Raw genomic sequence first — 13,934 nt, forward strand, 5'->3', positions numbered from 1 at the left:
AAAACAGGTGAAAGGGGAAGTTGCATGAAATGTTTGTCTTTGCAGAGTTCCCTGAGTAGATCTACAATGAACAGGAGTCTTCCTTCTCTCTCCTACCAGCATCTCACTTCTCATAGTCAGATAATGCACAGTGAAGTTGTTTTGTTCTGTTTTCTGGTGAGGTAGTTTCCAACACGGTCATTTATTATTCAGTCCTTGTACTAGAACATGGAGCAATGTGTGCTTGAATCACATGGGTTTTAGTCATAGGAATAAAATATTTACAAATGTGAACTATTTCACAAGTCTCTATGGTCTCTACCAAGCATTGAGAAATTATGAGTGTCTTCCAGAAATATTTTGATCTCTTTTTAAAAAGTTACAAGTTTAACGATGCTATAATACATGTGGCAGCTTCATCTTCTAATTTCTGATTCTGCAAGTTGCTCTTGCTTCACGTTTTCAAGCTTTTGTCATTTTCTGTCTCCTTTTTTAAGAAAAATGGAAATTGTGATGTTCTTGCCATGATTCAACTGCTAAAATTGTAAGAAAAAATCAGAGCTGAGACCCACAATAAAATAACAAAACCAGACAATGTTACTTTACGCACACACACACGCAGAAATTTATCAGGAGGTTTGCAGAGCCCTCATCTCTAAGGAATCTTTCCAGATCTGTTTGAAAGTTGCTCCTGCCTCAAAGCTTCCAGGACAAGAAGAACAAGGGGAAATGAAAACTGCAGATGGACTCTGTGTTAAATCAGCAGTGGCTAAAAGGAGTCCTGGGCTCTGATGCATTGTCTTCAGTGGGATTAAGAAGGAGCCCCAAAAGGAGAGAGCTCCAGAGCTGGTTTGCTTCCATTAAGGAACAGAAGTATGAGACCAGGTCACTCAAGAGCTCGTGTTGGATACCGAGCTCTTTTAACAAGTAGATCACACATCCGCTAAATTCATTATTCCCTTCCCTGCTCTTTGGAGACAGCCCCAGAGCCCACGCTGTTTTGTAACCTCACAGATTAGGAAACAGGCCTGAAGAGCTGCAAAGAATGCCAGTCTGCATGACCAAACCCAAAGAGGTCAGATATTTTTCCTCTGAAAAAAAAATGACACATTTACATCTGCTGTTTGTTTCCTAAAGAAAAACAGTTCATAAACGACAGACAAGACAGAGGCCTCATCTTCTATGTGAAACGCTCAAAAGCAAGCAGGAATCGTGCTGGCCACACATAAACCTGCCTGTCTGCATTGTAAATGTTCATACCTTAAATTTGGCCAATTGTGTGGGTGTGGAAAGCTCAGCCAGAAGTCGTGTTTCTTGCAGCGAGGAAGTGAGTGAACACAAAGCAACAGAAAGGGAAAAGAACAGCAGGTGAAATGAGTGCCTTGTAGGAGTTCGCCACTCATTACTGCAATGATGATTTGACTCATGCACTTTTGGTTTTGGGCTTTTTTCCTCCTTGGAGACAGAACACTTAATGATAAAATACCACCTTTGTTAAAGCAGAACTAATATTTAACAGCCGCAAAGCAACCAGTTCACACTGGAATCAGCTTCTTCAGCAGAGAAGGAAGGAAGAAATGTCAAGGGCACAGCAGGTGCTGCCGTCTCCTCCCACCCTGCTTGCATCTGTGTTTAAAGTGGGTTTATAGATTGCTCATGTGCAGGTCCATAGGCAAACTGCAGATCCAGCACTACACACGTGGCTGGATCTGTGATGTGCAACTCTGTGAACACGCTTGGCTGCCTGTAAGATATGGTGTTACCTCTGTCTTCACCTAGCAGAGCTGGAGCTGGAGCAGATGTGCCCCCATCACCCTCCGTATACGTAAGTGCCACCAGATACATGTAGTAACACAGACACACGCTACTACACACAGCAGCATGCCACTACACAAACTCACACATGACTGCAGCCACCTCGGGAGCGGCTCACAGCCACAGAGAGGTCTGACCTTTCCTTCCCATCCCGAAGAAGCTGAGAGCTGTGAACAGCTAAAACCACACCAGCTGCAGTCTGTCCAGCCTCTCCAAGGCCTTGTGAAAGAAGCTGACAGAGACCACTCACAGGTGAACTTCTTCGTGGGGAACGAACCCCGAGATCCCGGCTTAGCCCTGTGTACCAGTTGCAGCCCCTGGGATATTTGCACTGCAGGAGGACAGAACAAGCTGCGTGCACACACAGCAGATTGCTGAGCCAACAGCGGAAAGGAAAATGCAAGCGCTTCCTGCAGAAATATGTGACAAGACACTTGAAAGATTTCAAGCGGAAAAGTCACTGTAGTTTTGTGTTCTGTAAGAACTTTGTGGGCAGAGAAAGAGTGAACTTCTGGACATTTCTGAATCAGCTCTTCCAGCGACTGCTGAGACTGTGCTGGAGAGCTTAGCACACGAATTTCACAGACTGAGCCTTCCTCGTGACTGGGTTACTATTCTCAGTGTGGTTCTGCATTCAACTTTAAGACCTTTCTGCTGAAAAGGAGAGGGAAACTCCCTTTATCTCCTGAAATCTATGTTTGAAGGCCCAGTTGTCTCCATTAGATTCTCACTGGGTTTAGTGGGAATCTGGCACACACAAGGGAAGCACCGACAAAGGAAGAGACAGGCTGTGTTCCTTACCCCACCTTTCAGAAAGTCATCTTGACTATGTCTTGCCAAGATGAGACTCTATTTTCAGTAGGGAAGCTGCCGAGCCCACCAGAACGCCTCAGAACTAACCCCACAGAAAGCTCAGATACACACATCTGTTGCGGTGCAAGAGTAAGTGGGAAACTGAGTCCTGCATCTGCGATGGGGAAAGACAGATCTCAAAAGATTAGTTTCTTCACCTATAGTTTGCCATTATTTCTTGTTAACTGCACCGCGTGAGCTCAGCCCCTTTCCACTTCTTTCTTAACCACCTCCTCGCAAACACAGCCCTACGATTCCCAGCAGAGTGACTTTATAGATATGCTGTTTAGTGAATGGCAGAATTTGGCCTGTCTTGTTGCTGACATGATAATTTCCTATCATTCCCACCATTCCTAGGTAATTACAATAGCTCTGTATTATTGTAAGACATACATTATTGGCTTAATTCTCCTCCTCCTCTGGAATTCCAGGAGTATGTAGACATATTTCAGATATATTCTGCATTCTAGCCAAAGCTTGGCAAGTGCAATATGTGTATCACACCAGTTACAACTATAGCATGAGTAATTTGGGGGAGGAGGGAGGTGAGCGAGCAGAAAAAGAGCTTCTCCAAATCCTTCAGCTCTTCACTTGGACACTGTGAATGAGATATTTAAATACGTTGCTGTGGAAACAATCAAAGAGGGGGTCTTTGTGTGTGTGTGAGTGTGTGTGTTTTAGTAATCCCAAAGGGGGTATTTAATTGGAATCAACCACAGCTTTTTAACTGTGTTTTAAATTGGAGAGAAATAAAAAGAAGAAGCTGCCAGAAAAGGAACATTAAATAAAAGGGGGAGAAAAAAAAAAAAGCCCACATGAAACAAGATGGGGGGAGAAAGGGAAATCAAAAGAATAAATTTACTGTAACCGGCAAAGGATTCATTAGGGTTACAACAAAGCTCAGTTCAATTTCCCTCCTATTGACATTAACGAGTTTGAGGTAGGTCCAGCCTGAAAGGCAGCGAGAACGTATTTCTCCCCCTTTTCCGCCTGGTCCCAGGGAACCGAGCAGCTGTCTGTAAATTGCTCCACACAGGGGAATGAGGTTTCTTTCCTTTCCTCCTTGCATTTTTCTTTGTCCAACTGCACCCGCATTGAGCAGTGCCCTAGGAGCTTGCCTCGCCGCTTTCCGCTCATTGCAGCATCTCTGCTCCCTCCTGGACTCTCCGACTGGGACAAGCCATTTTATTCCTGATAAACCTGAGCTGTTATTTATTACTGTCCTGCAGCTTGAATACATTGAGCTTACCAGGGTTATTTTTGGTCCCAGCAACAGCCCCTCTAGGCTCGTAATTAACTGTTATTGTTGTTAATGTTAGCATGGAAGTTGCTATTTAAGCTAGAAGACACTGTTAGTATAAGAGCAACTTCACTGTGGGTAAACTTACAATGGAAATTAGAGAGACTCCTACACATTGGAAGGACTGATCCTGGACTAAGGGCAGTGGGAGAGGAAGTCTGACAGTTTTGAGAGAAAATTTGGTAGGGTATGAATGAGATTGTATCTCAAAGAGCTGAACTTCACGGTCCAGAAAGTCTTTTCCAATGTCTTGCTCCTATGTTTTACACTTTTTGTATTAAAATGAGACGTCAAAGGGTCTGAATTACAATGCAGTGTGTATTCAGTCACATACACACAGAGTAGGAGCCAGTTCCCGGCGCTCGTGTAAAAAGACAAGATTACATTTGAGATTAATTCTGCATGGACAGAGGCGCCAGTGTGTGCACATTAAGGAAGGGGCATTGATCCCAGATGCCAGGATCAGGCTCTGACGTTCTGCTGCAGAGAGAGCCAGCACAAAATTAGCACACAAGATAGACAGTAGCTGGGAAGAGTCCAGAGACACAGCAAAAGGAAGGGACGTATTCAAGGTCCAGTTTTAGTGTTATTTTTAGATACAGCACATTTTCACCATTCTCTGGAGAGGAAATGGGAGAACGCTGCTTGGTCCTGCTGCCTTTCTAAAGGACTTGGAGCTCAGGTGACAGAAGTAGGCTTTTTTTCATTATTAATAATCACCTATTGGACTCATAAATGCGGTTTTTAGAAACTGGGACTGTCCAGGGAGGTGAAGAAATCAAAGCCTGAGCAGGACAAAGCTAATTCAGCCTCAGCCTTGTGTAACCTTGCAGACTGGCTTTGTTGTCCTGAGAGATCGTGTGGAGAGGCCGTGAGCGTGAAGGAAGCGCTCTGCGCTTGGTGCTGTCCCAAGGCACACAGAAAAGAAGAGCAGTCTGTCAGGGATCAGCCTCAGAGACCCTGGCGCACCGTCAGAAGCAGCATGAGGTAAACCTCATGGACCAGAAATTAGGACACACTGAGCTCTCATCAGCTGGAATCATTACGTTTTGGCAATATTGTCCCTTCCCACTTGGCCATGCCTTGACTGGCTCTTCCAGTTTTCAACCGTGACAGCTCCAAGCCCTAGCTCAAGCGCAGAAACCTCTGCTTGCTTCTCCCTCCTTTTCACCATAAACCAAACTCCTCCTGCCAGCCTTTCCCCCTCACCCCCCGCCCCCACTTTGCAACTGGCACCTTCCTTGAAGAAGAACAGCAAGAAAGAAGATGTATAGCTGTAATAGATTTTTCCCCACTGGAGTGTACATTAAATTTAAGGCTTTGCTCTGGACACTGAATGGTTGGTCATTAACGCACCTCGAACCAGCAGCATAAAACAATCCTCATAAGTGCTACCATGAAAAATGGTGGCAGAGATCAGAAGTGATCAGAATGCAGACGGGAGCTGCAGCTCTTGGCGTAAAAATGATTAATGAAAAATCCCCAGCATCCTTTCTTCTCTTTGCAAGGGAGGAAGCAAGCAAGCTTGACAAGAACAACGGCTCCTCATGTGAGGAGGATAATAGCAGGAATGATATGTCTCCAGGAGATTCCCAAGGCCTTGTGCGCACATAATAAATTGCCCTTGTCACTTTTGGGAAACTTATGAAGAAAGATCGCCAAAGCCAGCAGAAGCAGTGAGGGAAAAGAACAAAAGATTCAACCCAAAAGAGCCCAGCCTTGCCTGGGAGACGCACCAGCTCTGCTCACCCCTTGCCTCTGTTTGCTCAACAAAGTGATTTTGAAGTGAACAGAAGGAGTTGGGTCCCCAGGCTCGTAAAGTATCTGTCAGCATATGATGGCAGTAAAGCCAAAAAAGGGACTGCATGATGCAGAGCTGCAGCTCTTAAACCCTGTGTTAGAGAAGAGGATGCCACTGGCACGCTGGCCTGTGCTGCCACAGCAGGTGCTTGCAGTCAGGTGTCCGGGTGACTGACAAGGATGTCATGGTAGGTAAGGGCTTTGGCTTAGGAGAGCTTACTTTTTTTCCTGAATTGAGTCAATTTTCTTACACAAATGGTGCAAGTCGGCTAATCTCTTCCTGCCTCAGCTCTCTACCTGTAAAACAGACATGTTTCCTTTCTATTCTCCTTTGGCTACTTATGTGCAAATTCTTTGAAGCAGGCACTGTCTGCCCCCGTGCATGTGTATCTCATAGCTCGGGGATGTGATCCTGCAAATACCAGAGCTGGTTGTCATACAAATACAGCCCAGCCTTTTGATACTGCTCCGGTTCTCCTTCAGCCATGCAGTGCCACACCGGCCGAGATTTGCCCCGGTGAGTTTGTGTAAGCCCGCTGGTGAGGCGAGGTGAGGAGGGATTCGGAGAAAGGGATCACACTGGGAAATCTGCTTTAATTTCCTGCTCTGCCTCAAGCTTCCATGTGACATTGTATATCAGTGAAAGCAAGAAACGTGAAGATAGATGGACTTTGCAATGCTTGGCTGGTACTGCCCAAAGCGCACAGGGGCCATCTAACAGAGTGCAATCAACACCGCTATTTGTGCATATGCAGGAAAGGCAATTAACAGAGATGGGGTCCTTCAGGCAGTGACTCAAGAGTGAGATAGTTTCCCTTTGTGAGTCGCCTGGTAAGACTTAGGACCTTGCAAAAGATCTTTGTGGGTTTTTCCTTTAGTGTCTCTGTGTCCCACTTTCTGCATTTTAATGATGGGTATGGCAGCACTTGCTGTTACGCTTCTCTCCCATGGGCATTCATTTGAACACCGGCTGCAGGTGGCTCATCCTCCCTTGCTAAAGCGCTGTCAGCCTCAGCTGTGAGAATATTTCCATGAATGCCTGCCAGGTGCATGCAGAAGATAAAGGTAGGTCCTGCACTGATGGCCGCTCTTTGGATTTCTGCCATAGCTCCAGGACTGGCTGTGAAAGGAGGACTGGACGGTGGAAAACGTACCCCTTGGCAGAACAGGGATGACCGTGATCAAACAGATGCCACTAATTCTGCATTTGCTATTGCGCTGAGAAGAGGGAGGAATGGCTTTTGCTCGAGCACCGGCTCTCCCAGGTCTGTGTGGGGAGATAACAGCCCATTGAGACCAGGTTAGCACTGTTGTGGCTGAGAAACAAGTTGTGGAGTTGGAGGAAGAGCTTCATTCCACCTGCTACCTCTGGGCAGCATAAGTCAGCCAAGAGCCACTGCACAGCAGAGACTCCCCTCTCCAGGACGGCCTCACCTGGACACGCTTGTTTACCTGCTGTCATTGCCTGTTAGTCCAAGTGCTTTCTGCAAGGCAGGCTCTGGCCCCCCAGGCTCAGCCAAGTGCCTTCCTCTGTGTAGCGCTGGAATAATAGCGGCCAGTAGCAGGGTCATTTATTTGGCCTTTCATCCTTCAGCGTGATGGATGAGGAGACTGATAAATAGCTGCCTCTATGAGAAGGTCTATTTTTGGTCCTTGTTCTCTTATGTGGCTGTATGAATGGTCTTCCTGCTCACCGGCTTCATGAACAGCTGTTACCGACCTCTGGATCTTCGAATGCTGTGCTCAGGGTTAACGCTGGCCCTTATGGTGAGGGCTGGGGATTTTCTGCTCCCTTACTGTAAATAAAAGCAAGTTTCTTTCCTGCTTACAGTCAGATCTCTCCCATGGGGCAGCGTCTCTATGGAAGCCACACCGACGCCCCTGGGGCCGCATCAAATCTTCATGGATTTCACAGCCTGTTAAGTGTCCGATCCCTTGGCATTTCCCAGCTCCGAAGGCCCTCGGTTCCCGAGTGACTGAGAGCTGCCGTAGCTTCCGAGTCAAGTCATCACAGCTGCATATCCCTCAGGAGAAGGGCAGAGGGGGAACAGGGAAACATGCTCATCAGTTACAGAAGAGTTAGAAAGAGGAAAGCTGTGGCGTTGGAGGTGTGCAGGAGGCTCAGGTTCAGGGCTGGTTTTGCTTCAGCTCCCTGCATGACTTTGCAGCAGTCACTGTGCAGAAGTGTATGCTTTAATTTTCTCTCCTGTTTCTAAGCATATTTTCTATTATTTTCTGTCTTGTCTATGCAAGACAGAACTCAGGATAGATTTAGATACCTGCATTCTGTGACTGTACATTTCCTAGTGCCATGGGACACTGATTTCATTTGGATTTCTAATTTATTTCACAATACTGTGGAATAATCAGAATTATTAAAGCCAAAATGTTCTTTGCTGCCTGTTTCTATTAGGCAAAGCAGCTCAGACTGTCAGGTCTTTGGGGAGGAAGGAGAAGGTTTGTTTTTTACCACCTCCCAATCTTTTGTCCTTCATGACCTTTACTTCTTTTGCTAAAATTATCATTCGTGCAAAAAAGAGAGGTGGAAAATTGGTCCCTCTTCCCATTGCACCAAACATTCCTGCAGAGGAAAGGTTATTCTTTTCATAGCCGTGCTATAGGGCATACCAGACGATAGGATCTGCCCTTTCTGAGGCTAAATCATCAGCTCTAATGTTTTCCTTCTTACATTATTACTATCCTCTCCTTGGAACATGAGTACTTTCCATGTTGACTGTAACATTACTGTCTCTGCTAGCAGCAGATGGAAAGCCAAGCTGGAGGTACAAGTCATGTTACCATTAAGAGCCAGCAGCGAAATGCAATGGTTTCTAATGTAACCCTTCAAGTTGTTGACAGAGCTGTTTCTCAAAATAATAATAATAATAAAAAAAAAAAAAAAAGAGAGAGAAAAAAACCAATAACCCTGAGGCACAGCTAAGTGTGCTGGTAAAATCCTGTCTTTAAGATGTTGAGAGTTTTACAACTGGCTTTGATGGAACTGGGAATTTTTAGCTTTTTATTGGAATAAATCAATCAATCAAGTGAGAGCTTTCCTGGGGATAAGCAAGAACAAACTCCCATACTATGAAATCAAGCAGCCAAATTTTCAAAAGGAGGGCTATTCCTGACAATCTAATTTGAAGTATCAGTTTGGGGTCTAATCAGCTGCAGCAAATCAGACCCACATAAACCTGACTGCCTGCAATGAAAATCAGAATTTCTGTCTACTGGGGAGAGCCAATGTGCCTGCATTTGTCCTAAGAAAATGAACTAGTTAAGAAATGGCAAAACATTTTGTTGCAGTTAGTTAACTTAAATTGTTCATTCTGGGTTGACCCAGTGCAATTTTTCCCCCCTGCTGACATTTTTCATTTCATAATGAGCTGAATATCCTATGCAGATATGAAGTTCACATGTGGATTCTGGTCTCATTTGGGCTGGTTTCACGCTGGTGCTGAGACACGGACTTCAGGGGTGTCCTGCTTGTTAACTTGGATAAGCAACGCAAAGGTTGTAGCTGCATCGTTCTCATACAGCCAAGGCAGGAGGGTGGTTAAGGGTTCCTGCTGGAGATCCGGGCGGCTTTGTTTGAAGTGGGCACTAGAGGCACATCTCCTTGCCACTGCGTGGAGGGCAGCTGGCCATCGGGGCTAGGGAGTGCTGGAGGGGCTGAGTGTGAGTGAAGCCGTGCCACTCTCCTGGATCCTTGGGTATTGGAGTTTGCGTTCCTCAACTGTTGGCTTGCCGAGGCCTCTACAAGCTTTCTAGAGCGTCATTGCTGGGATTGTTCTTTCCCAGTTTAGCGATCCTTCCCTTCCTCACTTCCCAATCCCGTCCAGCCAGCTGCTGTTCGAGAGCAAGCCCTGAACTCAGAAGGAAAGAGAGGAGCTGATTTTGATTCATTTCACTTGCAAATTTAGTGCCTTGCCATTGTTACATCTTTAGAAGCCCTATAGCCAGTATAGGATTTTAAAAGCTTTCTGTATTAGCCGTGTTTCCCTTACCCCATGCCCCGCTCCCCCACCCGCCGAGCCTTCTCATTCCCTATTCAAGGAGCCTGGGTGAGCCTTTGTGCTCCGCACGCCCAGCAGTCACCATTGCGTCTCCGTTCATCAACAAAGAGAAACCTTATCTTCTGATGGACACATACAGCACATTCTGTGTGACATTTAAATCTCCCTTTGTAGCCAACTCAGATATTTTTGCTGTTAAAAGAAGACCATACAGCCGGGTGATTTCATTACTGCAAATGTTATTACAGTGAAAGCCTGTTTAAGACATAATGTCACTGAAGGGAAAATAGGATCTAGCAGCAAGTGTGGCCTGATGGAGGGTGCTGGGATTCATCACAGGCTGAAAGAAACCTCTCAAACATCAGACCTGCTAATGGAGCAGCTTTTTTCTTCATCAAATCAAACCAACCACTTCCTCAAAGCCCTAAGGCTAGGAATTAGAAAGAAGATTGAAATGAATTAGGTGCCCAACTCTCACTGACTTTATATTTGAGCTCCTAAGCTGTTCTTGCTGCTTCAGAAATTGTAGCTGGGCTGCTGCAGTTCTTAGTACCACAGACACAGTGAATAGAAATGCCTTGTGTTAACAGCAGCCACAGGCCTGAAAAAGACAGTGCTGCTGCGTGTCCACGTTCATAATGACTAGCTCTTGGTCCAAGAACACTCGAGAAGAGACATAATCACAGACAAGTCCCAGCCTCCCTGAATGAAGTCAGTGTGAATTTCCTAGGGACTTGGCCCCAATTTCCACCCTGACGTAAATATAATTCCTTTTTTCTCCCAAGCAGATTTCCCTAAGGATTTTGGATTTGCAAGAGCAAAACTTAAGCTTCTAGAGTCAGAGGTGTCATGCAGACTGATCAGCACTCCGTGCTGGGAGCGTGCAGCTTTGCACACATGGATTTGAGCTGCACTGTGCAGATACGTTGGCGTGTCACTGAGCCATCCAGACAGACATGTGCCATGCCCCCAACCCTCTGCCTTTGAGGTACTGGTTTCTAGCGTTGATTGGCTCTATTTTGAAGATCGCTTTGCTATGCAAGACAGATATGACCTTTCATCTTAGCCTTCAAAAAGTGTAGCTCAAACTCCTTGCTAATGGGGATCGTGAATGTCTCGGCTGTGCTCCTTTCTGGGGGGATGCGGGTAGTTCTCTTCCATTTGACGTCTTTCCGAGCGTTGAAACACAATGAGTATCAGGTCAACAGCAAACCTCCCACCAGCTTCAAGAAGGCTTGGACTGTGCCCCAGCCTGCTCTGCTAACAAGATGTGACAAGCTGAAGGGAACAGTTAAACAGAAAGCATTAGGATTTCACAGCGTATTTTGCCAGCAACTTACTGTTTTTCAGCTGGGTTTTTTTTCTTTGATTTTTTTTTTCTTCCTTCTTGTGCTGTACCAACTCAAATCTATCCCAGGCTGCTTCTGACATTAACAAGACAGTGGATGACAGGCAAAATGCGTCCACGAGCAATTCAGAGTCTCCCCGCTAAGTAATCATAAACACTGCAAGTTTGCAACAAAACAAGCAGCTGTCTTTCTCCCTCTGGACAAGGGCTGCTTCCTCGCAAATTGAGGCTCTGCAGGTTTTACAGCTGTCGGACAATGAGTCTGGTGCCTGTTATTTCCTCCTCCTCTTTTTTCCTTTTTCTTTCTTTTAATGGAAAATATCTCAGCATTGCCAGAACTCAAGTGGCCCCCTCCAGCACCGAATCAATACAGCCAAGTGACGAGGCTTTAACTTTCTGGCTGACGCTACTAGAATGGGCACAGAGGGTTTGTGTTACTTGCACATCCTCTCTTCCAAGGGTTTATTACCTTCGATCACATTTCTTACAGGGAAGCAGATATTTATTTGGGGGCTGGGAAATGATTCAACAGCACACAAGTTCTGTCACAGAGGTGCTGAGGGTGAATAGGCTGGGGAGGGTGGGCTGGATGTGGGGAAAGCCCCCAGCAGGGTGGTCACCTTGAGCTTTGCAATTTCTTTCCAGACTGCTACAGTATGTAAGGAGCCCCAAAAGAAATCTTTATCCCTGACGTAAAGGTAGGCAAGTAGAGAGTGAAGATTACTCTTTATTACTTCATTACTTTGATAGAGAATTGATCCTACCCTGGACTGACTGGCCACATGACCTTAGCCTTTTCAGATAAATTTTCGGTGATATTTTCCGAGGCAGCCTGCAGTGGACGCCGCCTCTACAATGCCTCCTTCATGGTGCAGTCAGAGAAAAGCCTGTGCCACAGTGTGGGTGGTGGATTTACCTCCCACGGCTGGTAGTTATTGCCCCCTCAGCCGAGCGCCCAATCCCTCCTGGGCCGTTTCAGTGCCAAGCAAACCCCATTTGTTCCAACCCTCTTAACTACGTGGCTGTAATGCTGCTCTGCCGTCCTGCACTACCCTTCTCAACAACAACACCTTCTTACCCTGTTAACTTACAGTAGGCTTAATTCTACCTTGTAACGCTGCAGCTGCCTGTGCCCTTTGCACTCCCTCCGCCTGCCACCCTCCTTTGCAGTGGGTCCATCAAATAACACGTCGGATGAAGTACGTACATTCTTTCTGCTTATGGCTGAGTATAATAGTCTGGCTCCTGTGCCTTCCAGGTGGCTTTTGGACATGCAGCATTTAGTGCGTGGAGTTATCGATCTCTGATATTTAAAACAGAGCTGTGAAGACCGTGGTGAATTTGCATGCATGGGGAGTATAAAGCCAGGAAATAGCAGCTCTGAAACTCTCTCACCCCTGCCCTTTACTTCCCCGTGTTGGGTTTTCCATGTCTGACGATGCGCATGGTGGTGATTTATGTATAACCAGAGCAGCCTCCAGTGGTTGGATCTGTGAACTTTTCCAAGCAGCCCTTTATCGTAGCTCACTTGTGGGTTTTGCAGACCCCAACCCTGATTCCTCCCTGCTCCAAGCTCAACCTTGGAGGAGGGGGGAGAGCTGGGAGCAGCGGGTGCCCCGCTTGCTCTGCTGGGAGCTGATTTTGGCTTTAATTGAGCTGAAAACAGCTGCTCTACCCTCACTGCTGCGGGCCTGCTGCGCACAGCAGTTTTTGACAATAGCTGGGATGTAGGGATATCATAGCTGCCAGCATCCCACCCCTGTGGTAACAGCAGCCCCCCCGCCCCCCCCCCAGCAGACAAGTGTGCCAGTCAGGGGATACAGGAAATCTCTGCCAGTGCTGTCCTTAAACCACCCAGCCCTACAGGGACTCTGCAGTGGTGCCCGTGCCTGCGGGAAGCCAGACCCATCTCTCTGTGTCTCCGCAGCCGTGCTCCCGCACAATCTTTATCTGCCAAGGACCAGATGATCCTTCTCAGCTAGTGAGCATCACGGAGCAATAAAGCTTGCAGGGAAGTGAGGTTGCAGGACGCCTTTGTGTCCCGTCCTGCAGCTGGATGCTTCCCAGAGGGAACAGCTTTTGAGAGAATCGCTGCCAGGAGGAAGAGAGAGTTTGGGGGTTTGTCTTTTAAATTCTCTCCTTGTGCCTTGGTGATTAATTCTCAGAGCGGTTTTTGCTTCTCAGGGCTCTTCCAGGGCAAAACAGGTGAGAGACAGGGCTCTGACCTGGGGGTGATTAGAAGGAGCTGGGGAAACTGAGCAAGATGTATGTGAAAGTCACAACAAAGCCCGCACGGTGTTTGTGCCCATGCTGAGCCTGCAGACCACTTCCAGTGCTCTGAGTGGCCTCTTGTCTTCAAGGACAGGAGCTTCAGAAACAATGTACTGAGCTGATAAATCCTGCCGGGGAGCAAGGAGCAACTCGGTCTCTGCTACAGCCCTGACGTTTATGGAAAACAAGGAGAGGAGGTGAGGCAAAGAGGTCTGGTTTGTGTCTAAGAAACTTCCCTTATAAAAAGATAGATTGCTGACACTTTCCCTTGATGCAGCTGCCCAGGCATTTCAAGGCATCTGAGATTTCATTATCTAAGAAGCAGTCACTGGCTTTGTTGGGGACTTCTGGCTGCTTTACAAAGCAATTCCAGTATTATTATTGGAATAAAAACATAACAACTACTAATCCTCTGTTTAAATGACCAGTAAGTTCCCTGCAGGCAGTGCTCTGCCAAAACATTTATCCACCTAATTTTATTTCATGTCGTTTTTTCAAATTCAGATTTAACCTTTTGTGATGGGGGTTGTAGGCACTTCTGTTTAGAAGCACA

At 46.5% G+C, this 13,934-nt stretch overlaps 1 protein-coding gene across 1 annotated transcript in view; it reads left to right on the plus strand.

The window, feature by feature from the left end:
- Nucleotides 1-13,934, plus strand: part of DUSP26 (dual specificity phosphatase 26) — a 41,474-nt gene that overhangs the window by 21,064 nt on the left and 6,476 nt on the right. The window contains 2 exon segments of the mRNA XM_027781111.2: nt 10,551-10,750; nt 13,476-13,578. The gene's annotated coding sequence lies outside the window, so the exon portion shown is untranslated.

The sequence above is a fragment of the Falco peregrinus genome, chromosome 17 (genome assembly GCF_023634155.1).
Source record: "Falco peregrinus isolate bFalPer1 chromosome 17, bFalPer1.pri, whole genome shotgun sequence".
Lineage (NCBI taxonomy): Eukaryota > Metazoa > Chordata > Aves > Falconiformes > Falconidae > Falco > Falco peregrinus.